Source organism: Pongo pygmaeus, chromosome 3 (assembly GCF_028885625.2).
Source record: "Pongo pygmaeus isolate AG05252 chromosome 3, NHGRI_mPonPyg2-v2.0_pri, whole genome shotgun sequence".
Classification (NCBI taxonomy): Eukaryota; Metazoa; Chordata; class Mammalia; order Primates; family Hominidae; genus Pongo; species Pongo pygmaeus.
The window spans coordinates 48,988,758-49,014,407 of NC_072376.2; the positions used below are offsets into that span (position 1 = coordinate 48,988,758).

The 25,650-nt window shown below is 37.4% G+C and overlaps 1 protein-coding gene across 1 annotated transcript in view; it reads left to right on the forward strand.

The window, feature by feature from the left end:
- TMPRSS11F (transmembrane serine protease 11F) overlaps nucleotides 1–25,650 on the forward strand; it is a 125,467-nt gene that overhangs the window by 1,028 nt on the left and 98,789 nt on the right. The gene's annotated exons all lie outside the window — the stretch shown is intronic.

Sequence of the window (25,650 nt, forward strand, 5' to 3'; positions counted from 1 at the left end):
AAGTAGTCTTAGCATATTAAATTTCAGTTATTAATGATCTTGATATTTAATACCTTTGGTGGTAATTAACATTACATGTTGTATTCATTATCATCATCATAAATGAAAAAGTAATGCTTAACATTTACTGAGTTGTTACTATGTGTCAGGCACAATTCCAATGACTTTGTCTGTATTATCCCAATTGATCCTTCTGTCTATTCCTTGAAGAATACTATTATTATTTTAACTTTATAGATGAATAAACAGATACCAAGAGGTGAACAACCTTGTCCAAGAATGCAGAACAACACCCACTTTACACAATCCTGCCTCTTAGTCATAGAAGTCCAGGATAAGGAAGTGATTTTAACCAGAGATGTTGACAATTCACATTTTTGTGGGAGTTTGTTTGTTGGTGTTACGTGTTTGTGTGTTTGCTTGCTTGCTTTTTCTGAAAAGAGTGAAAACTCCTTATAGTTTTGGGTAATACCTAACACTAGCAAGAAGTCCATGCTGGGAGATGACATCGGCATTACTTTCACAAAGGCATTTATATTTGTAGGGTATTTTATATTTCTCACTTGAGCCTATATAAAAATGCCCTCTGAATCATGGTCTGGCAAATTTGGCTGTCATTCAGGTGGAGCCTGGATGCCGATTCATCTAGAAGGGGCAGAGGAGATTAAAGGATCTAGTCTTGGGGTGGGGATAGGAGTAGAGATTATGGAAAGTGATACTAGTGACTGCTAAGATTCTAATTTTGTAATTTTATGTTTTTAAGCCTTCAGATGCAGCTTGAATACTAGTGTAATTGTTCTATGTGAATCCATGCCAGAACTCTATCTGGGAGTTGGAATCTTTTTTGCTCCTATCTGTCTCTGAGAGCCAGAGTTTATTAATGTGGAATGGAAAACTCCATTTTTTCTGTTAAAAAATCATTTTTTTTACAAATAAATATTTGTATACCTTAAAGTGAAAATAGCTTGATGGTACCTAACTGATAAATTTTTAAGCTACAACTTAAACTGAATTCTGTATGTTACTGAATTAAAGTTTGTTAATGACAACTTTGCAACGAGAAGTAGCAATGCAGATGTAGCTGTTCTATGTATTAAAAATTTTATGAATTATTTATTAAAATCAAATACTGCCAATTAGTATTATGTCTACCATACAGCATTCAAAACAAATGGATAATTCCATGGATATTTTAAAATATTTTTAAACATACCATAAACAAAATGTTACAAATTAAAGTGTGCTCTACTTATTATATAAACTTGTAAATAATTTTTTTTTGTTGTTGTTAAAAAAAAGAACTACTACCACGTTGGTTGTTTTCTTCATAAAATAAATTAAGAAAAGTAGAGATAGGGACTCACTATCCAGCCCAGGCTGGTCTCAAACTCCTGGCCTCAAGTGATCCTCCTGCTTTGGCTTCCCCAAGTGCCAGGATTACAGGCAGGAGCCACCGTGTAGGGCCAATAAAATACAATTTTTAACTATGTTTCCTGATAGTTTTGATGTTATCATTAAGAGTAGTACAAAATTTGACACAGCTAGTTTTGATTAGAAATATTTATCTTAAATATTTTATACAAATTAATTAAATGTGCATAACAAAATGCATGCAGTTCATTCATAGTACAAAAGAGGTTTCAATGAAAGTGTTTTAAAAGGGTATGACAATGTAGATTGTTTATTACACATATTAGATTTCTATACTTTAAAATCCTGAGATTAAGAAAAGAAAAACAATGATTACTTTAAAAGATTATTCTAGGTATTTATTTAGTTTGTATCAGAAGAAATGAAACCTCAGAGAGCTCAGTGTTTTCCAAGTCCAAAAACTTAATGTCCAGTCAATAATCATAATTTTTTTAAGTTCTGGGAAGGATGCTTCTTTTAGAGCACTGCAGAGTGAAAAACTGGATTATCACTGGCTTGGTGATTTTTTGTTATATAGCTGACCTAAACTGTTTTATATTTGCTCCTCATCTCTCCTTTATTCTTAAATATTAATTAGGCCTTTTACAGTGTCTGTGGGGTGATACAGGTTCTGTAACTCTGATTTTTCTATAAAACCAGCATCTAGATCAAGTTCCCTTTCTACTGAACCCTTTTTGGAGTTTGGTCTTTTCAGTTTTCAGCTGCTTATGTTTCTTCCTTCATTCATTTCTTTCTTCATTCATTCTCAGCCACAAGACATTCTACATGCCTCTTTGGATCTGATAAACTGCTGAATTTGTTTTTTTGCTTTTTATTATTCTATAACATCTTTGGAAGCATTGCTTCAATAATGTAGAGTTTTTGGCTCTCTCATTTTCTCAGAGTGTTGAGTCCTGTCAAAAACAAAAACAAAACCAACAAAAATGTAAAATCTGAATTTGTGGCATGTGTTCCTGTTAGGAAAGGTTACTCTTCTGGGAAAGAAAGGGACTTGGGCCCTCAACATCCTCTGAAGAGAGTGTGTATGAAGGCTAAAGGTGGGTCCTTCCATTCTTACCCATATTCTGCTGGGTTTTAATTTCATTTTATTTTCCTTTCTCCAACACTCCTATATGGGTAGTAGCTATTTCATGGGTCTGTGTACTTACTGTTATAAATGAGCCTGCTCAGATTGTTAGCCTCCCTGTTTCAAAAGAATAGTTGACTTTTGTAGTCATAGAACCCTCTTAGCATTTTCCTACAACTAAAAATCTATATGTTAGTTTCTATTCTATTGATGGAACAGGTTGATAGGACTATCCCATCACTCTTAATAGTTTCTGGGGTGGGTAGCAGCCTCGAAGCAAAGGACAGCAGTGCTGTAGCATAGAAAGGGAGAATGTAGGGGAGTTCAGCCAAGCTTTTATGAGGAACCCTCTTCTGCACCTGGGAATCTGGAATAGTAAGAGCTTTGGTACTTTCTCTGGAGGCAACGGTTTTTGTTTTTGTTCTTGTTGATTGAACCATATCAACAAACTTTTTACGTGTTGTTATATTGAAATCTATTAGTATATCTTGCATTTTGAATGGATATTTTATTCATGCATGATTCTGTGACATAATTTGTATGTCTTTTTGAAAATGTTGGTTAACTGAGTGATATGGTTTGACTCTGTGTCCCCACCCAAATCTCATCTTGAATCGTAATTGCCATGTGTCAGAGGAGGGGCCTGGTGGGAAGCGATTGGATCATGGAGGTTGTTTCCCCCATGCTGTTCTTGTGATAGTGAGTGAGTTCTCATGAGAGCCGACGGTTTAAAAGTGTGTGGCTTCCTTCGCTGTCTCTTCTGACACCATGTAAGATGTATCTGGCTTCCCCTTCGCCTTCCACCATGAGTGTTGTTTCCTGAGGCCTCCCCAACCATGTGGAACTGTGAGTCAATTAAATCTCCTTTCTTTATAAATCACCAGGTCTCAGGTATGTCTTTATAGCAGTGTGAGAACAGACAACTACACTGAGTTAAGTAAATATTCCGAATGTTGACACCTTTCATTGTACTATATCACAAAGTCATGTTCATTAATATCACTGATCACATTATAAACATCTTTTAAGTATTATGGGGATGTCAGGTTCACGGTAGCACAAATAAGTTTACCAAAATTCTAATTTTCTTAATAAATCTCATATTTCATAATTAGCAACAAATAGTCATTTTCCGAAAATATCTGCCACATGCAGATTCTAAATATATTAAATACTGATTCTGATTCTAATAGGTTTCCAGTCACTCTTAGCAAATAAAATGTTGTTCCATGGTAAAAATGATGCATTCACCTTGCAAATCATAAAATTACTTCAGTGCTTTTACTCAAGATTGCCATTCAATTCAATTATGCAGCAACCATGCTTATGTCTGCCTCTCTTTTGTCATTCATAACAAAGACATGTATGTACTCAATTTCAAAAGGTAATGCAATTTATAATCTTTAATGTTTCATCCAGGGCATTCTTAAATAAAGTTGGATTTTTTTTTTTTTTTACTGCAAATGTATGGCAGTGAAAAATACAGTGATGCAATGACTCCTGGTACAGTTTGGTGCCTTTACCTTGATTTGCTAAAAGTCCCAGTCTTTTTTGCCACTAATCTATTTTCACTGTTAGTTTGAATTCACAGACTTCCTGAAAAAGCCTCAGAGACCCTTAGGGGTCTGCAGAAAACACTTTGAAAACTGCTGATCTATTCTAATTATTCTAATAATTATTCTAAAGAAAAGTTTATATAACCAATACCTACAAAATAATTTCATCAATCCATAAATATCCAAGAACTGTTCATTTATATACTTATGGTGCTACAGAAGCATATGGGACAGACAACTAATCCAGAATGAGGGGTGGGAGTAGTCAAAAGTTTATCAAGTAAACGCCCCTGAGATGAGTCCTGTGGAATGAATAAGAGGAAGCTCAAGAAAAACTTCTTGGTGAAGGGATGGAGGTGCTTGGGAAGGGCACCCAAAGCAGAGAAAACAACATTGTCAATCACTGTGACTGAATATACTATCATGTATTAGTCAGGATAGGCTAGATTTTACTGTGGTTCCATACACTTAAATCTCCATAGCTTAGCACACCAAAATTTACTTCTCACTCATAGGCTATTGACAGTAGGATGACTCTCCCAGGCTGCTGGATTAGCAATCCAGGCTGCTTTCATCTTGTGGCTATGCCGTGTGAACATTTGCCTTCACAATCCTAATCACAGAGCAAGAGAATGCTGCTAATAGACCCACTAACAGAATGAAAATATATCCACTAATGCTCCTAGATCATTTGCCAAAACTTGTTAAATGGCCCCTTTTAACTTTAAGGAGGCTGAGAAACATGAGACACAACATGTATATTTGGAGACACAGAAGTTTCTCTGGCCTAATTTGTTGAAAAAGACCGCTGGCACTAATTTCTACTGTAGCAAAGAACAAATAGTTTTCACAGAGTAAACAGTAGAGGGCTCTGGGAATGAACTAGAATGATGACTAGTAGGCAACAGTGCAGCTCCAGATCAAAGAGGAGTAGAAGTAGAGCCCGGAAGGTTCTGACAAGCTAGAGATGCTTTCTGGTGTAATGATCAAAAGCTCTGTGCTAGTATTGGAGAAGTTTTATCTTTAATTGGGTATAAAAAGGAAAAGGAAACAAGTACAATGTTGGGACGAGAGTTCTTTAAAATTGCACAGATTTGTAAGTCATCATGCAAAGAAAAAAGTTAAGTAAAACTGCTCTGTAGTTTGTCTCTGCTATATAAAACACTAGTAGAAAAAAAGACTAGAAAAAATACAGGACACCAGAGTGTTTTTTTTTAAGCAGAGTTTATTCTAGTGATATTATGAATGATTTCTGGAGTCTGTCTTATATCTGTTTTATATTTTCCATAATGAGCATGGTTACTTTATAACCAAAAGGAAAAAAAATTCATTAACCTTTGTTTAAATAAATTTCAATTTAAATGAGATATTTTCAATAAATCATTAGTCATTAAATATTGATGAGATATTTATGAATATGGTGAACATATTTTCCCAGCCTAAATTGGGACATTTAGCTTGATGTAAATGAATTGAAAATTTTGCATCAAACAGTCTTGGAAAATCATATGGTTGCATAGTCATAAATAACTGAAATCCTATAATTATGTTTCTTTAAGCTCAAATGGGACATAATTGTATATGATAGATTTATCATTTATTTTTGCTTTCCATAAATGTGTTAATGAAATTTGTCAAGCTAGTTTTTATAAACGGAATTTCATTTTAAATTACCAGAATAACTTGGTATTTAAATACATCCACTATTTTGAGTTATTTTTCTATGTAAAATATATATGCACATATATACTTGCTTAAAGGATAAAAAGCCTTTAATTACTGTCTCTGACATCTGAACTTCTGTTTTTTTCTTTTCTGCGAGAACACCCCTATGTTCTATCACTTTTCCCAGCAGAGGGCACTACAACCCAAGTATCAGGCTTCTCATATTTCCCCTAAATGTCAAACGTAACATTGTTAACTTGAGAAGTCTCATAAATGAGCAAAGTACAATCCCAGCAGGAGACAGAAGAATAGACAAAGTAAAAACCTACCCCCCATCCCTATTTCTGGCAAATAAAAAATATAAACCGTGATTCCATTAAAAAAAAACAACAACTCATTCTTGCAAAGGACAGTAACAAGTTCCATGATAAATAAAGATGTATTTAAGTAATAGATTCTGCTCTAAAAACCACATAACCTAGTGGAAAGTACCAGTACACAGCAAATGCAATGCAGGATAATTATAATAACTGCCAGGTTTAGAACACTACACTCTGTTTTATACCTCCAAGCTGCCTACTTGACCACTCCAAATAATGCAAGGCCCCCAAACTTAATATGTCCACCCCATTTTATCATTTGACTTACATATGTGCTCCTCTTTATATGTTCACCCATTTATTTAATGGCATTACTGTTCTTGAAAATTTATTATCTCCTTTAATTTCTCCTTTTCTATCATCTTTCCCCATCAGTCCTAAGTCCTGATGGTTTCCTAACTAGTCTCGCAAGTCTTTGGTGATTTACTAATACATGAAGCATAACTTTTTATCTTTTTTTTTTTCTTTGTTGAGACAGAGTCTCGCTCTGTTGCACAGGCTGGAGTGCAATGGTGTGATCTTGGCTTACTGCAACCTCTGCCTCCTGGGTTCAAGCAATTCCCCTGCCTCAGCCTCCCAAGTAGCTGGGAGTACAGGCGTGCGCCAACATGCCCAGCTAAGAAGGATAACTTTTAAAATTTTATTTTCAAGCCCTTTGTAATCTAAATGGTATCTAAATTCCCAGTCCTGCCTGTGGGTTCCTCCATTTAGCAGCACAACATGCCAATGAAAACTCTAATTTCCTTCAGAGCCCAGCTCAAATTTCATGTAACAGAAGACTTGGCAAAAATTATTCTCTCCTCTCCCGTTCTCTGATAACATATCATTTGTATTTTTGTTAGAACACTGTATTAGTCGTTTTCACACTGTTCATAAAGACATAGCTGATTCTGGGCAATTTACAAAACAAAGAGATTTAATTGGACTTAAAGTTCCACGTGGCTGGGGAAGTCTTACAATCATGGTGGAGAGCAAGGAGGAGCAAGTCACATCTTACATGGATGGCAGCCGGCAAAGAGAGCTTGTGCAGAGAAACTTCCCTTTTTAAAATCATCAGCTCTTGTGAGACTTATTTGCTATCATGAGAACAGCATGGGAAAGACCTGCCCCCATGATTCAATTACCTCTTACCGGGTCCCTCCCACAACACGTGGCAATTCAAGATGAGATTTGGGCAGGGACACAGTCAAACCGTATCATTCCACGCTGGCCCCTCACAAACCTCATGTCTTCACATTTTAAAGGCAATCATGCCTTCCCAACAGTCCCCCAAAGTCTTAACTCATTTCAGCATTAACTCAAACATCCATAGTCCAAAGTCTCATCTGAGACAAAGCAAGTCCCTTCCACCTATGAGCCTGGAAAATCAAAAGCAGGTTAGTTACTTCCTAGAAACAAAGGGGGTACAGGCATTGGGTAAATATAGCCATTCCAAATGGGAGAAATTAGCCAAAACAAAGCAGCTATAGGCCCCATGCAACTCCAAAATCCAATGGGGCAGTCAAATCTTAAAGCTCAAAAATGATCTCCTTTGACTCCATGTCTCTCATCCAGGTCATGCTGATGTAAGAGGTGGGTTCCCATGGTCTTGAGCAGCTCCATCTCTGTGGCTTTGTGGGGTACAGCCTCCCTCCCAGCTGCTTTCATGGGCTGGTGTTGAGTGTCTGCAACTTTTCCAGGCACACTGTGCAAGCTGTCAGTGGATCTAACATTCTGGGGTCGGGAGGACAGTGGCCTTTTTCTCACAGCTCCACTAGGTGGTCCCCCAGTAGGGAGTCTGTGTGGGAGTTCAGACCCCTCATTTCCCTTCTGCACTGCCCTAGCAAAGGTTCTCCATGACAGCCCTGCCCCTGCAGCAAACTTCTGCCTGGACATCCAGGCATTTCCATACATCCTCTGAAATCTAGGCCAAGGTTCCTAAACCCCAATCCTTGATTTCTGTGCACTTGCAGGCTCAACACCACATGGAAGCTGCCAAGGCTTGAGGCTTGCACCCTCTGAAGCCACAGCTGAGCTCTACATTGGCCCCTTTCAGTCATGGCTAGAGTGGCTGGGATGCAGGGCACCAAGTCCCTAGGTTGCACACAGCATGGGGACCTTGGGCCTGGCCCACAAAACCACTTTTTTCTCCTAGGCCTCTGGGCCTGTAATGGGAGGGGCTGCCAAGAAGACCTCTGACATGTCCTAGAAACATTTTCTCCATTTTCTTGAAGATTAACATTCAGCTCCTCATTACTTATGCAAATTTTTTCAGCTGGCTTGAATTTCTCCTCAGAAGATGGGATTTTCTTTTCTGTCACATTGTCAGCCTGAAAATTTTCTGAACTTTTATGCTCTGCCTCCCTTATAAAACTGAATTTCTTTAACAGCACCCAAGTCACCTCTTGAATGCTTTGCTGCTTAGAAATTTCTTCCACCAGATACCCTAAATCATCATCTCTCTCCAGTTCAGTTTCTTTTCTTTTTTTTTTTTTGAGATGGAGTTTCACTCTTGTTGCCCAGGCTGGAGTGCAATGGTGCAATCTCGGCTCACTGCAACCTCTACCTCCTGGGTTCAAGCGATTTTCCTTCCTCAGCCTCCCTAGCAGCTGGGATTACAGGCACCCACCACAATGCCTGGCTAATATTTTTTATTTTTAGTAGAGATGGAGTTTCACCATGTTGGCCAGGCTGTTCTCAAACTCCTGACCTCAGGTGATCCACCCGCTTCGGCCTCCCAAAGTTTCACAAATCTCTAGGGCAGGGGCAAGATGCCGCTAGCCTCTTTGCCAAAATATAACAAGGGTCACCATTGGTCCAGTTCCCAACAAGTTCCTCACCTCCATCTGAGATCACTTCAGCCTGGATTTCTTTGTCCATATCATCAGCATTTTGGTCAAAGCCACTGAACAAGTCTCTAGGGAGTTCCAAATTTTTCTACATTTTCCTGTCTTCTTCTGAGCCCTCCAAACTATTCCAACCTCTGCCTGTTACCCAGTTCCAAAGTCGCTTCCACATTTTTGGGTATCTTTTCAGCAACGCCCCACTCTACTGGTACCAATTTACTGTATTGGTCTATTTTCATGCTGCTGATAAAGACATATCCTACACTGGGCAGTTTACAGAAAAAAGAGGCTTAATTGGACTTAAAGTTCCACGTGGCTGGGGAAGCCTCACAATCATGGCAGAAGGCAAAGAGGAGCAAGTCACGTCTTACATGGATGGCAGCAGGCAAAGAGAGCTTGTGCAGGGAAACTCCCCTTTTTAAAACCATCAGATCTCATGAGACTTATTTGCTATCATGAGAACAGCATGGGAAAGACCTGCCCCCATGATTCAGTTACCTCCTACCCTGTCCCTACCACAACACATGGAAATTCTGGATGAGATTTGGGTGGGGACACAGCCAAACCATATCAAACTCTAATCAGAGTCTGTTTAAAATAATGTGCCTATGTATCTTTTCTCTGTGCCATTTTTATAAAACAGTAGTTTTATAGTTCAGCCTACTGAACACAGCAGAAGCTTAATATGCTGAATCAAGTGGCACACTGATAGTACCATGATTCAGTTACGTCCTACTGGGTCCCTCCCACAACACATGGAAATTCCCGGGAAGATTTGAATCAGGACACCCAAACCATATCAAACACTAATCAGAGTCTGTTTAAAATAATGTGACTATGTCTCTTGTCTCTATGCTATTTTTATAAAATTATGAGACAAGCAGCCTACTCAACACAGTAGAAGCTTAATATGCTGAATCAAGTGGCACACTGATAATACAAGTGGGGGATCTTTATACTTGCATGCTTGTTCATTTGTGGTATGCACTGCTTACATCCACTTCCTCATGAGAACTGCACTGGAAGAGCTCAGGTTTATATTTAAAAAATGTTTAAAGGTTTATACAAACTTTAAGGTTTTGTTCAGAAAAAATATTGTCTTTTAATAATATTTTCCAGGTTAAGGTTTGTTAAGGAACAATAAAATACATCAATGAGTGAAATCCTTCTTAGTAAACGCTAATGAAAAGCACTTTTCAAAAATTTTATTGTTTAAATACTTTTTCTGGATTCCAAAAATAAGATTTTCAGATTATCTCTTGTATAAAAGTAAATTTGAAGGAATAAAAAAACCCCATACCTCTAAAAGTAGCTTTTCCTTCTTGGTTCTGTCATATTTTCTTTGAGTAAATATTAGCTCTGGACTAATAAAATACTTTCCTGGTACATCTTACCTGAAGGGCTCCTCAGGGTTTTATACCACAGAGGAAAACCCTAACTGAAATGCTGACATGGGGATTAATTACAAAGAGACATTAGTGCTTGTACGTAATATAGTCTGGTAAACAATTCAAAAATACTACCAGGTCATAAAAATTCTACTTAATTTTTTTTGCAAGTATATTATATTTATGAACACCTCCAGGCTGCTTATAACTCACCCACCTCTTCTTTCTATGGAACCTTGCTGCAAAAGCGTAGATATCTGAATCATAGATTTCTACATTTGAAGTCACTAAATCCAACTTCTCACCCAGTTGAGAGAATCACTCTTTCTTTGCTTGAGCACCACTGAAAACAGGGATCTCCTCACTTTTGAGGCTGTTCATTTGATTTTGGCTAATAAAATTATTAAAATGAACCAGCATTTCTATAGCTCTTATTTGTGTAATTTTTAGTGAAATTTCCTAATATGGTTTTCTCTTTATCAGCGATTCTGATGATAAACATTCTAGGGTGAGATCATACCAAGACAGAATAGTTGTCCTAGAATGGTCTAGGAAGGCACACTAGAATAATAATTTAAAATGTGAGCATCACAAACATAGAAAGATAAGTGTCACTTGTTCTCTCACTCATATGTGAGAACTGAAAAAGTAGATCTCATGAAGATAGAGTAAATTGGTGTTTACCAGGGTCTGGGAAGGGTAAAGGGAAGGGGAGAGATGAAGAGAGGTTGATTCGTAGGTACAGATAATACACTTTGATAAAAGAATTCTTTTTAAATCAATTTTCCATCAAAGAGTAAAGAAAAAGTGTAGGCATTCCCTGACATTGCCAAGCTATATGAACTTAAACAAGTTTCTTAAACTCCCCAAGTTTCCATTTCCTTGTCTGCAAAGTAGGAATCACAGTAGTTACTACCTACATTTGTACATAAATACAATAAATATAAAACATTTTGCATAGTGCCTAGCAAATAGTAAATTTTTAAAAAAGTAGTGATCTGTTATTACAGAAGAGAGAATTTTATGGGAAGAGATAAGTTGAATTGGTAGACAGTTGAGAAAAGGCTGGCATTTTAGGTAAGGGGATTAATGGTCAAAGGGCTGAGCATGGCACAAGTGGGAGCACTAGGAAATAAATGCCCATTAAAGAGAATAAGGATAGGTTGGGCACATGGGATGGATCTAAAGGAGTAGTTCCCTAGGGGCAGTAGTGGATTGCGGAGTTATCACAAGAAATCCTCAAATCCATTAGTACACCAACCCATGCCTTAAACTGTGAATGTATATTACATACCACTTCCAAATATGAATAGATGTTGCAATTCTTAAAATAAAAATTCATTTAAAAGAGCCAGTGAATGAATAGATATTTTGATTTTTTTTTCTTTGAGATAGAGTCTCACACTGTCTCCCAGGCTGGAGTTCAGTGGCACAATCTCAGCTCACTGCAAGCTCTGCTTCCTGGGCTCAGTTGATACTCTCACCTCAGTCTCCCAAGTAGTTGGGACCACAGGTGTGCACCACCATGCCTGGCTAATTGTTGTTTTTTTCTGTAGACATGAGGTCTCCCTATGTTGAGCAGGCTGGTCTCAAACTCCTAGGCTCAAGGGATCTGCCTGCCTCAGCCTCCCAAAGTGCTGGGATTACAGACGTGCGCCACCACGCCCTGCGATATTTTGATTTTTATCAATTTTTATCTTCTTCAGGTCTCCACTTGAATCTTATATCTTCAGAGAGGTTTTCTCTGGCTTTACTATCTAATGTAGCCTCCAAGTCTTTTTCACTCTCCAGTCCCTTATTCTGTTTCAGTTTCCTTCACAGCACCAAACGCAACCTGGCATTGTATTAGGTATCTACTTGTTTACTACCTATCTCTTCTTTTTGAATATAAATGACCATGAAGGCAAGGACTTTGTTATATCACCATCGTCACTCCAGCATCTAGAACACTGCCTACACATGGTGCACCTTCAGTAAATATTTGCTAAATAAATAAATAGATTCACAAAATAGTAGTTTCAAATGCATACTACAAGGCAAACTAATTATGTCATATGCAGCCCTTTTCATCTTCTCAGTAAAAATTCAAATTAAAGTAGCATCAGAAGACTCTTTTCTCCTTCTTTATAGTCATCATTGAGTCTTTGCCTGAAATAATAACTTCTTATTAATAAATGAGTTGCCATAGAAATTGGCCCAATTCCAATGAGATACCTAAGAGGGAAATGAAAGTCTTTTTTCTAAAGGCTGCAACTTAAACATGTTAAAGAACATTGCTTTTGAGATACAAGTACAAGACATAAATATTCATTTCATTGCTCAAATGATAAGACATTAGTCAGAGCTTCCAGTAACCCCAATCAAGTTAAACCTCTAACGTATTATTTTAAATTAGGTAGTGCATGTTGCCACTTGGATGCCCACTCATCCACTACCAACACATGTTGAACTCATACAACCTCAACCTCCACAAAAGAACACGTCATGAGATTACTTAATGTGTAATCGAAACAAAATCTGTTTCGTATGTTAATTAGGTCAACAAAAGATATATTTAACATTTGATGAGACATTAGTGTGATCTAAAGTATTCACTATACAGTGTTCTGTCTGGACATCTCTATTTTTACTGTCAATGTTACATTAGCATGTTTATTGGGTTCCTTGCCCTTTATTCCGACATCTGCAGAACCAGATTGGTTAGATTGCCACTGATTGTAGGGCAAATATTCATGGCCCCCAAATTAGATAGAGTTGTTTTCACTTCATTCTCTTCCCTTGAGAGAGTAGAAATAGTGGTCCTTTTGTGTTCTTTTCTTTCCCCAAATCTGGCTGCAATTCTTTAAACACAATACATTAGCACATTTGCTCTGGATATTTGGTGAAGAATGCATACTGTGCATCAATATAAATCCCAATAGTGTGCAAGCAAACAATTACCTATAGGATAACCTGTTTATATATTCTGCTATTGCTACATCAGAATTATTTCTGACATGTCTGTCTCTAAAACTTCCTAAGCGTCACCTCTTGCAATCAAGATATATTCAGTGCTAGAGATTCGAATAGTTGCATGTGTAACTCCCTTCCACCCACCACGCCATCTGTTACCTACAAAGTATAGCAGTTGGAGTCAGGAAATTTAGCACAGTTCTCCAAGTGGGGCAACCTCCTGTACCTTCTTGGAGCCTAGTAAATAAGGTTCTCTCTTCTGTTCCTCTTTCATCTCTCGATCAAATAACTATAAATAAACCCCTAAATGGTTTTATTAACTATTGGATAATGGTAGTGATCATAGGATGGCAAACTGTTTTTAGTGTGGATTTTTTTAGAAAATAGAGCCCAAGGCAATTCTAGGGATATGCAATTCTAGGGAAGAAGGACTGAGGGAAAGGGATCAATAGAGAAAGAAGGGATGAGGATGGAAAGCAAATGTAAGGGGTACGTTACCAATTGGGCTAGAGTTTTATATCAAGCTAGTGGGATATCTTTGGAGAGTCTATATAAGCCACTGTGTTTCTGAATGATTTGTCTAGGGAGAGGAAGGGAGAAGAATTCACCTTCTTGTATCTGCCATTGGAAAAAATTCCTCCCATGACACATTGACTGTGACACAGTTTTAGGTTGTACCACCTGGCCCTCTAGCAGCTGTGAGGAGGCTAGATCACAAAACAGCAGTGACAACATCCACAGTGGCAGCCACACTGCATGAAGTAAGCTAGTGAGTGGAAGCAAGTCAGTGACACTTGCCACTGTCCATGTATAATTTGCAACCTCACAAACACAACTGGGCAAATCAGTGCACCTCCACAGTGTCTCAAAGGCGATGGAAAAACTCCATGTGGGAAGCAAGAAATGCAGAGTAAAGAGTGAGGGAATATGCTGTCAGATTTTGTTTGAGACCCCCCGGAGGGACTGGGAACAGGCAGCTTAATGGAACTGGCTGGCCAAGCAGGTGTAGTACCATGAAAACATGACCCCAACGTGAAAGTGTCAACAAACTTTGCTCCAACAAAGTCTGAAAGCCCTTTTCTATGGTATACCCTAATGTGGTAGATGCCAGACAGTCTTCTGAAGTATCATCAGGAGGATTCTAGAGAAAACTACAATCTAGAATCCAGGTAATTCCAAAACTAGGTTTAGCCAGTAACCCAACAGAGCTGAAAGAGTGAGATCATGTTAACGGATTGTAGTTGTAAAAAAGAACTATTTCTGGAAATTGAGCTTGTAAAAGATGCATGAGGATGAGTCATTCTTAATTCTGACCTGTTTAAAATAAGTTCTTGAGTTTAAAATAAGCTCTTTAGAGGTATCCAACCACTTTACAGTATTCACCAACATGAGGAAATTTTGGCAAAGCAAGTAAATAGTACCTGCCTGCACTATGATAAATAAGAGGCACTGTGAGGTAATGAAAACTACTTGGAAGTAATAAAAACTGGGTTTCAATCTCAATCCTGTTACTCATATTGTGACCTTGTGACCTGAGAAGTTTATTCAAGCTCCCTGATCTCAGTTTGCTCTCCAGTTTAATGGGAATAAAGTGCATACTTCACAGCATTTGTAAAAATTAAGGAAATGAAGTATTAAAAAGTGTCCAGTGCAATAATAGGAAATTAGCAAATTTAAATCAGAAACTACTCTTAAATCCTACTTCTTCACTCATTTTTCTCAGATATTTAATTTCACATGCAAATATGTATGCAGATCTCTTCCATCAGCTATGTAACACCAGTTAGGTATAAAGTGATTTTGTATGAAGTAGTTAAAAATTCAACTGAGGTGTTAAAAACATTCTGTGAAGAATAATTCTTCTTAAGAATCAGTAACTGGGTACTAACTGTAGCTCACTAATAATACATAGCATTTATTAAGCACTTTCCTATGTGGTGGTGAGGTAAGTATAACATTGATGATCTTATTTATCTATTTATTATTGTATTAAAGGGACAGGTTCTTTTTATGTTGCCCAGGCTAGACTTCAACTCCTGGGCTCAAGAATCCTATCGCCTCAGCCTCCCAAGAAGCTGGGACTACAGGCATACATCTCTGCAACTGACTGGGGGCTAAATAATAATTTTCAGGTAGTAGTGAAAAATGAAAATGCAATGCTCCTTAAGCTTTTAACTTTAAAATATTTATCACTTATAAAACATAATAGGGATGAAAATGGTATGTGGGTAACAATATAAACTAATAAATTGCAAAAATACAATTTTTGGTGTTCTAATTTGAGATCATAAAAGAAATAATACTTTATAATGTGTAATCTTGATTTCTTATAAATTTTTTTCCTGCTTTTCTGGAAACTCATTTGTTAGTTTATCAAAATTTATATTTTTTAAACTTCAGTTGATATAATTGAAATTAATGCCAGTTGCTCTTGGTAAGATCAGTTTGTTTTTTACTATTTATAAAGATGAACTTTTCATTTTGAAAGAGTTTTAGATTTACAAAAAAGTTAAGATGGTAGGGAAAGTTTCTGTATATTTCACAGTTTCCCCTGTTGCTGCCATCTAAAGTGTGGTACATTTGTTACAATTAATGAACTGATATTGGTACATTATTATTATGAAAGCCCATACTTAATTCCTATTTCCTTAGTTTTTATCCAATGGCCCCTTTCTGTGCCAGAATCCCATTTAAGATACTACATTACATTTAGCCATCATGTCTCCTTAGGATCCTTTTAGCTGTAATAGTTTCTCAGATTTTCTTTGCTTTTGATGATCTTAACAGTTTTGAGAAGTACTTGTCAAGTATTTTATAGAATGCTCCTCAATTAGGATTTCTCTGATGTTAGTCACCTAATTAGATTTGGAGTTATGGGTTTTTGGGAGAAGAAGTTATGGGTTTTTGGTTTATGGTTTATACTATCAGTATAACTTATCTCTGTTTATATTACTTTGATCATCTAGCTTAGGTAGTGTTTGTCAGGATTCTCCACCATAAAGTTACGTTTCCCCACTTTCCATTTGTACTGTTTGGAAGGAAATCACCATTTAGAGATGACACGTAAGGAGTGGGGAGTTATGACCCACCTCATTGAGGATGGAATATCTACATAAATTATTTGGAATTTTTCTGCATGGGATATTTGTCTCTTCTCTCTCATTTATTTAATCATATACTTGTACCACTGTGGACTCTTGGATACTTATTTTATACTTTAGGTTAAAATCCAATACTAGTTTACTAATTTTATTGTTCAAATTGTTCCAGATTTGACCATGGTAACAATCTGTGTCTCTATTAAGCTGAGTTTGTACTGATGAGTATAATGATTTCATACTGATGTCTCCAAGTCTAATACATTGATTACAGAAAGCTTGATTACTTTTTCAAAATGTATTTTATTTTGTTGTTGTTGTGTGTGTTCAAATTCCATTATTTTATTTTACTGTTTAACTTTTAGTTTCAGGGATACACATGGAAGTTTCTTTCCTTTTTGTTTTTTTTTTTTTTTTTTGAGATGGAGCCTCGCTGTGTCACCCAGGCTGGAGTGCAATGGCATGATCTTGGCTTACTGCAACCTCTGCCTCTCAGGTTTAAGCTATTCTCCTGCCTCGGCCTCCTGAGTAGCTGGGACTACAGGTGCACACCACCATGCCTGGCTAATTTTTGTATTTTTACTAGAAACAGGGTTTCACCATGTTGGCCAGGATGGTCTTGATCTCCTGACCTTGTGATCCATTCGCCTTGGCCTCCCAAAGTGCTGAGATTACAGGTGTGAGCCACCGCACTAAGCAGCAATTTTCTTATATAAGTAAAGTGCATGTCGTGGGGGTTTGGTGTACAGATTATTTCCTCACCTGGATGATAAGCATACTACCTGAAGGTAGTTTTTTTGATCCTCCCCTTCCTCCCACCCTGCACCCTCAAGTAAGCCCCAGTGTCTGTTGTTCCTTTTTTTGTGTCCGTGTGTACTCAATATTTAGCTCCCATTTACAAGTGAGAACATATGGTATTTGGTTTTCTGTACCTGCGTTAGTTTGCTTAGGATAATGGCCTCCAGCTGCATCCATGTTGCTGCAAAAGACATGATCTAGTTCTTTTTTATGGCTGTATAGTATTCCATGGTGTATATGTACCACATTTTCTGTATACAGTCTGCCATTGATGGGCATTTACACTGATTTCATGTCTTTGCTATTGTGAATAGTGCTGTGATGAACAGGCAAGTAAATGTGTCTTTCTGGTAGAAGGATTTATATTCTTTGGGGTATATACCCAATACTGGGATTGCTGGGTTGAATGGTAATTTTAAGTTCTTTGAGAAATCACAAAACTGCTTTCCACAATGGCTGAACTAACTTACATTTCCACTAGCAGTGTATAAATGTTTCATTTTTCTGCAACCTTGCCAACGTTGTTACTTTTTGACTTAAAAAAAAAGCCATTCTGATTGATATGAGCTGTTATCCCATTGTGGTTTTGATTTGCATTTCTCTAATGATTAGTGATGTTGAGTGTTTTTTCATATGCCGCTGGTCACGTGTATGTCTTTTGAAAAGTGTCTGTTCATGTATTTTGCCCACTGTTTAATGGTGTTGCTTGTAAATTTAAGTTCCTTACGATTCTGGATATAAGACCTTTTTCAGATGCATAGATGGCAAATATTTTCTCCTATTCTGTGGGTTGTCTGTTTACTGTATTGGTAGTTTCTTTTGCTGTGCAGAAACTCTTTGGTTTCATTAAGTCCAATTTGTCAATTTCTGTTATTGTTGCAGTTGCTTTTGGCATCTTTGTCATGAAACATTTGCCAGGGCCTATGTCCAGAATGGTATTGCCTAGGTTTTCTTTCAAGGATTTTCAGTTTCAGGTTTTACATTTAAGTCTTTAATCCGTCTCAACTAAATCTGTGTATATGGTGTAAAAAAAGGGTCCAGTTTCAATCTTCTGGATATGACTAGCAAGTTATCCCAGCACCATTTATTGAATAGCAGGTCTTTTCCTTATTGCTTGTTTTTGTTGACTTTGGTGATTATCAGATGGTTGCAGGTGTGCCACTTTATTTCAGGGCTCTGCATTCTGTTCCATTGGTCTATGTGTCTGTTTTTGTACCAGTACCCTGCTGTTGTGGTTACTATTGCCTTGTAGTAGGTACTGTTTCCTCAGATTCCTTGGATTAGGTTTTCATTTTCTCCTGAATCTTAATGGTCTTCATTACTATCCGTATTTTGAGTCATATGTCTGAGATTTTAGCCATTTCAGCCTGGTTAAGAAGCATTGCTTGGGAACTAATGCAGTCATTTCGAGATAAGAGGATACTCTGGCTTTTTGAGTTGCTAGCATTCTTGTGCTGGTTCTTTCTCATCTGTGTGGGGTGATGTTCCATCAGTCTTTGATTTCCTTTTTGCTTTTATCTTCTTTTATGCCCTTGGAGTTTTGATTATGGTATAAGGTGGGTTCTATAGACTGGCTTTGATTCCTGGAAGATTTTAGGGTTCCAGGTGCTCGATTCAGCACTCCTGGGCTGCATATTCTAACTCTGGGGCTCTGGTACCCAGCCCCTGGCTTTGTTCTCTGGCTCCTCAATATTTGGAACCTGCTGTGCTGGAGGGGCTGAGACATTCCTGGGCTGCTGACCACAACACTCTGTTGGGAGGTGCTGGCCAAAGTGCTTCTCATGGCAGTGGGAGTGGAATCCATGCTTGCTCATGTGTGCCAGTAGCGACAGTATCACAGCAGAGTGCATGTGCATTAGCTGGAATAGGGTGCTGGAGGCAGGTAGCCTGTGTCTTAGTTTTCACAGGTTCTGGCAGCATATTTTGATGGTGTATTTTGGGCTGTGATCCAATAGGTAGCACTTTTCAAGTGCCACCTACTGGATAGGTCTTTTGTATTTTGCTCAGTGGCAGCAGTGTTCTGTGATAAGGGGCTGAGATAAGACCTCCTTACCTAATTCACCTCTGGGTCAAAATTTAAATACAACTTTTATGACAACTAATACTGGAACTGTTAAGTGTGTTTTATAGGATCTGACAACATTGGGATAAATTAATGATAAAGGTTTTCAAAACTTAAGTTTTAGTACATCTACAGCTCCTGATTTTTATAGAAAATTTTTTCTAAAAACATATAACTCTTCATATAAATCAGTTTTTTATTAGTCTGAAATCAATTTTACATATATATTTATACAGTGGCATTTTAATGTTTCTTCTGACATTTCCTGAAACTTATGGAAATAATATAAGAAATTGAAAGAGGCCTCATGATTTGTATATAATTTAAAGTACCTGTACAAGAAAAAAATTAAATTTCAAATTATTTCTCCTTAATAATTGGTTCATCCAAAGCCTCATATGAAAATAGTGTTCTTTTCCATTAAATGTGATCATCGGGGAGGATGCTAAGATGGCCGACTAGAGATAGTTAGGAAGAACTTCTCTAACCCAGACAGACCAAAATATTGAGTAAACTGGAATACTCTGAAAAGACCATCTGAGAGAATACACTGAGAGATGTTAGAGTGTTAAACAAGATGCCAGACTGAATGAGGAGGAAGCTGAGAACCCTTCATGGGGTTGTTGAGCACTAGGACCAGGACATGTTCTAGGCCCTGAACAGTTCCTAAGGAAGGGGTACCTTCTGCCTCTGCTGCTCCCCACCATCCCCTGTGGAGTGCTGTTCTCAGCTGTCTGACAGCACCTTAGCCCCTCCACCCAGCCAGGGCTTGAGCTCAAGGGACCAGAGGACAAAGTCACAGATCCAGTCCCAGTCCCCCAGGATTAGAATACACAGCCCATGAGTGCAGAGCTGAGGCTTGCCCTTAAAAGCATCCAGAAATGAAGATACCAACTATATCCAACTGGCACCGCGGTTAAAACCTCAAAGGCAATAAAGATCATTAAAAATAAAAAGCCCTATCCAGAGGACAATAACTTCAAAGGAAAAAGGAACCTCAGCCTTCACAGATGAGAAAGAAACAGCACAAAAACTCTGGTACCTCTAAAATCCAGAAGGTCTTCTTATCTCCAAATGATCACAGTAGCTCCCTAGCAATGCATCCTAATCACATTGAAATGGTTGAGATGTCAGACATAGAATTCAGAATCAGGATGGCAAGGAAGCTCATTGAGATACAAGAGAAGGTTGAAACACAATCCAAGGAAAACCATTAAAATGATCCAAGAGTTGAAAGACAGCGTAACAATTTTAAGAAAGAACCCAACTGAATTTCTGGAAGTGAAAAATTCACTACAGGAATTTCAGAATGCAATTGGAATCATTAACAACAGAATAGACCAACCTGAGATAAGATCTCAGAACTTAAAGATCACCACTTTAAAGCAACATGGGGAGACAAAAATAAAGAAAAAAGATTTTTTAGAACTGAACAAAACCTCTGAAAAAAAAAGGGATTTTGTAAAGAGACCAAACCCACGAATTGTTGACATGCCAGAAAGAGGAGAGAGAGAGCAAGCAACTTAGAAAACATATTTGAACATATAGTCCACAAAAATTTTTCCAATCTCACTAGGGAGGTCAACGTGCAAATTCAGGAAATTCAGAGAACTCCTGTGAGATACTAATGCAAGATGAACATCCCCATGACACAGAGTCATTATATTCTTCAAGGTCAACATGAAAGAAAAAAATATTAAAGGCAGCTAGAGAGAAGGAGTAGGTCACTTGAAAAGGGAATGTTATTGGGCTTAACAGTAGACCTTTCAGCAGAAACCATACAAGCCGGAAGAGACTGGGGGCCAATCTTTATTATCCTTTAATGAAAGAAATTCCAACTAAGAATTTCATACCCTGCTGAACTAAACTTCAGAAGTGAAGGAGAAATGAAATCCTTTTCAGACAAAGGCTTAGTGTATTTCTTACCAGATACATAAGGTCCGTCTTACAAAAGTGCCTATAGGGAACACTAAACATGGAAATGCAAGAATGATACCTGCCACTACAAAAACACACTTAAGCACATACCCCATAGACATTATAAAGCAACTATACCACCAAATCTACATAACAATCAGCTAATAGTACAATGACAATATTGACCCTGAATGTAAATAGGCTAAGTGCCCCACTTAAAAGGCATAGAGTGGCAAGTTAGATTAAGAGGCAAGACCCAACTGTCTTCTGACTTCAATAGAGCCATCTTAAGAGTAATAACATCCATAAGCTCAAAACAAAGAGCTGGAGAAAGATCTATTCAGGCAAATGGAAAACTAAAAACAGCAGAAGTAGTTATGCTTGTATCAGTTCAAGGAGACTTTAAACTAACAATGATCAAAAAGGACAAAAAAGGGTGTTACATGATGATAATGGCTCAATATAGCAAGAAGACTTAACTATCTTAAATATGTACATACCCAACATTGGAGCATGTGGATTCATAAAGTAAGTTTTTAGATATCTGTGAAGAGATTTAGACAACCACATAATAATACTGGGGGCCTTCAACTCTCCTCTGATAGTGATTAGATTAATCACTGAGGCTGAGAACTAATAGATATCATGGTCTTATCATGACACTTGATCAATTAGACCTCATAAATATCTAGAGAATACTCCACCCAGTGATAACAGAATATGCATCTTTCTCATCTGCACATGGCACATAGTCTAAGATCAACTACATGCTTAGCCATAAAGCTCATCTCAACAAATTAAACACAAATAGAAATCATACCTACCACACTCTCATGGTAGGGCAAAAAATTAGAAATTATGCCAAGAAGATATATCAAAACCATACAATGGCATGGAAGTTAAACAATGTGCTCTTAAATGACTTTGGAGTAAAGAATGAAATTTGGGCAGAAATAAAAACAATTCTTTGAACCTAATGAAAACAGAGACACAATATACCAAAATCACACAGATAAAGCAGTTTTAAGATGAAAGTTTATAGTGCTGAATGCCTACATCAACAAGTTAGTAAAATCTCAAATTAACCTTCTAATGTCACACCTAGAGGAACTAGAAAAACGAGCAAACCAACCCCAAAGCAATCAGAAGAAAAGAAATAACTGAAATCAGAGCTGAATGGAATGAAATTGGGATGCAAAAATCCATACAAAAGACAAATGGAGCCAAAAGTTTGTTTTTCGAAAGATTAAACAAGATTGTATATACTGCTAGCTATACTAGTAAAAAAGAAAAAAAAAAGAGAAGATCCAAATAAACACAATTAGAAATGACAAAGGTGATATGACAACCAACCCCACAGAAATACAAAAAATCCTGAGAGACTATGGTGAACACCTCTGTGCACACAAACTAGAAAACCTAGAAGAAATGGATACATTCCTAGAAACACAAGCCTCTGAAGATTGAACCAGGAAGAAATTAAAATCTTGAGCACACCAGTAACAAATTCTGAAATGGACTTGGTAATAAAAAGCCTACCAACTAAAAAAAGTCCTGGACCAGATGGATTTATAGCCAAATTCTACCAGATGTATAAAGAACTGGTCTCATTCCTACTGAAATTATTTCAAAAATCTAGGAAGAGGGACTCCTCTCTAACTCATTCTACAAAGTCAGTATTATTCTGACACCAAAGCCTGGCAGAGATACAGTGAAAAATGATAACTTTAGACCAATATCTCTGAGAACATAGCAGCAAAAATCATCAACAAAATACCAGCAAACTGAATCCAGCAACACATCAAAAAGTTAATTCACTATATTGAGATGGGCTTTATTTCTGGGATGCAAGGTTGGTTTAACATATGCAAATCAATAAATGTCATTCACTACATAAACAGAATTAACAATAAAATGACATGATCATCCAATAGACACAGAAAAAGTCTCTGACAAAATTCAATATCCCTTCCTGTTAAAAATCCTCAACAAATTAGGCATCAAAGGTGCCTCAAAGTAAGAGCCATCTATGACAAACCAACAGCCAACATCATATTGAATGGGCAAGAACTGGAAACATTTCTCTTGAGAATTTGAATAAGACAGGTAAATTCACTCTTGCCACTCCTATTCAACATAGTACTGAAAGTCCTATGCAGAGCAATTAGGGAAGAGAAGGAAATAAAAGGCATCCAAATAGGAATTCAAACTATCTCTGTTTGCAGAAGGTATGATTCTGTACCTAGAAAATCCTATAGTCTCTGCCAGAAGGCTTCTAGAAGTGAAAAATGACTTCAGTAAAGTTTCAGGATACAAAATCAACGTAGAAAAGTTGGCATTTCTATACACCAATAACATCCAAGCTCAGAGCCAAATCACAAATATAATTTCATTTACAATAGCCACAAAAAGTATAAAATACCAAAGAATACAGCTTATCAAGGAGGTAAAGGTTCTCTGCAATGGGAATTACAAAACATGACTGAAAAAAGTCAGAGATAACACAAACAATAAAAAACATTCCGTGCTCATGGATAGGAGGAATCAATATTGTTAAAATGGCCATACTGCTCAAAGCACTTTACAGATTTAACGCTATTCCAATTGTTATAGGAATTATTAAGAAATTATTTTAGGAAGATAGAGAGGAAGAGGAGTCCTTGGGAAGTGGTTTTTTTTTTTTTTTTTTTTTAAAGCAGTTCCAGAAACTTTTCTTATATAGCAAAAAAGCCCTGGCTGGGCCAGCAAGCTTCTATATGCAAATGCCAGCTGTTAGAAACTGGGTCCACCCAAACATGGCAATTCCCGCCAATTCTTCAGGTCCCCACGTGTGCCTGGCAACATGGCCACCCCCACATATGCCCACGTGTGTAGAACATCATGGCACCTGCACTTGCATACTAAAAGGCCAGGGTGGGAGGGCCAGTTTTTTTTGCTGGCTACTTGAATGACATACCTGGTCAAACCAATCCCCTGGGTCCTATGCAAATCAGACATTGCCTCCTCATATAACTGGCTGTTTTCAGCCTCACTTGGGGTTCCTCTTTTGGGTTGGAGGGCCCCTCCCTCTGTCTCTGTACCTGGGAGCCTCTTCCTTCTTTCTTTCCTATTATATGCCGCTTGAAACCAATCCACGTGTGTCTGTATTGTTTTATTCAAACCAGCACGAGACCAAGGGCCCTGCTGTTCCTCCAGTCATTGGGGCCATATCACAGTCAACCAACCAATGACATTCCTCACATAATTAGAAAAAAATGATTCTAAAATTTATATGGAACAAAAAAGTGCCCAAATCACCAAAGCAATCCTAAGCAAAAAGAACAAAACTGGAGGCATCACACTACTGGACTTTAAAGTATACTGTCATACTACAGCAACCAAAATAGCATTTGTACTGGTACAAAAACAGACAAATAGACCAGGGGAACAGGATAGACAACCTAGAAGTAAGCCAAACACCTAGAACTCAATAAAGTTAACAATAACAAACAGTGGGGGAAAGGACTTCTTGTTTGATAAATGGTGCTGGGATAACTGGCTAATTATATGCAGAATATTGAAACCGGACCCCTTCTTTTCACCATATAGAAAAATCTTTTCAAGGTGCTTTAAAGACTTAAATGTAAGATGTAAAGCAATAAAAATTCTAGAAGAAAACTTAGGATATACCATTTTTGACATTGGCCTTAGCAAAAATTTTATGACTAAGTCCTCAAACGCAATTGCAATAAAAACAAAAATTGATAAGTGAGACCTAATTAAACTAAAGAGTGTCTGCACGGCAAAATAAATCATCAACCAAATGAAGAGACAACCTATGGAATGGGAGAATATATTTGCAAACTATGCATCTGACAAAGGTCTAATATTCAGAATCTCTTAAACAACTCAACAAGCAACAAACAAATAACCTCATTAAAAAGTGAGAAAAGAACATGAACAGACACTTCACAAAAGAAGACATACAAGTGCCCAACAAATATATGAAAACATGCTCATTATCACTAATCATTAGGGAAATGCAAATCAAAACCACAATGAGATAACATCCCATAGAAGTCAGAATGGGTATTTTTAGAAAGTCAAAAAACAACAGATTCTGGCAAGGGTGCAGAGAAAAGGGAACTCTTATACACTGCTCGTGGGAATGTAGAGTTCAGGTTCAGCCACTGTGGAAAGCAGTGTAATTTCTCAAATAACTTAAAACTATTACTCATCCCAGCAGTTTCACTATTGGGTATATACCCAAAGGAAAATAAATCATCCTATCAAAAAGACACATGCACTTGCATGTTCACTGCAGTGCTATTCACAGTAGCAAAAACTTGAAATCAATCTAGATGCCCATCAGTGGTGCACTGGATAAAGAAAATGTAGTACATATACACCATGAAATATGATGCATCCATAAAAAAATCATTCTTTTTTATGATCACTCTTTTTCATGTCCTTGTAGCAACATGGATGCAGCTGGAGGCCATTATCCTAAGGAAACTCATACGAGTACAGAAA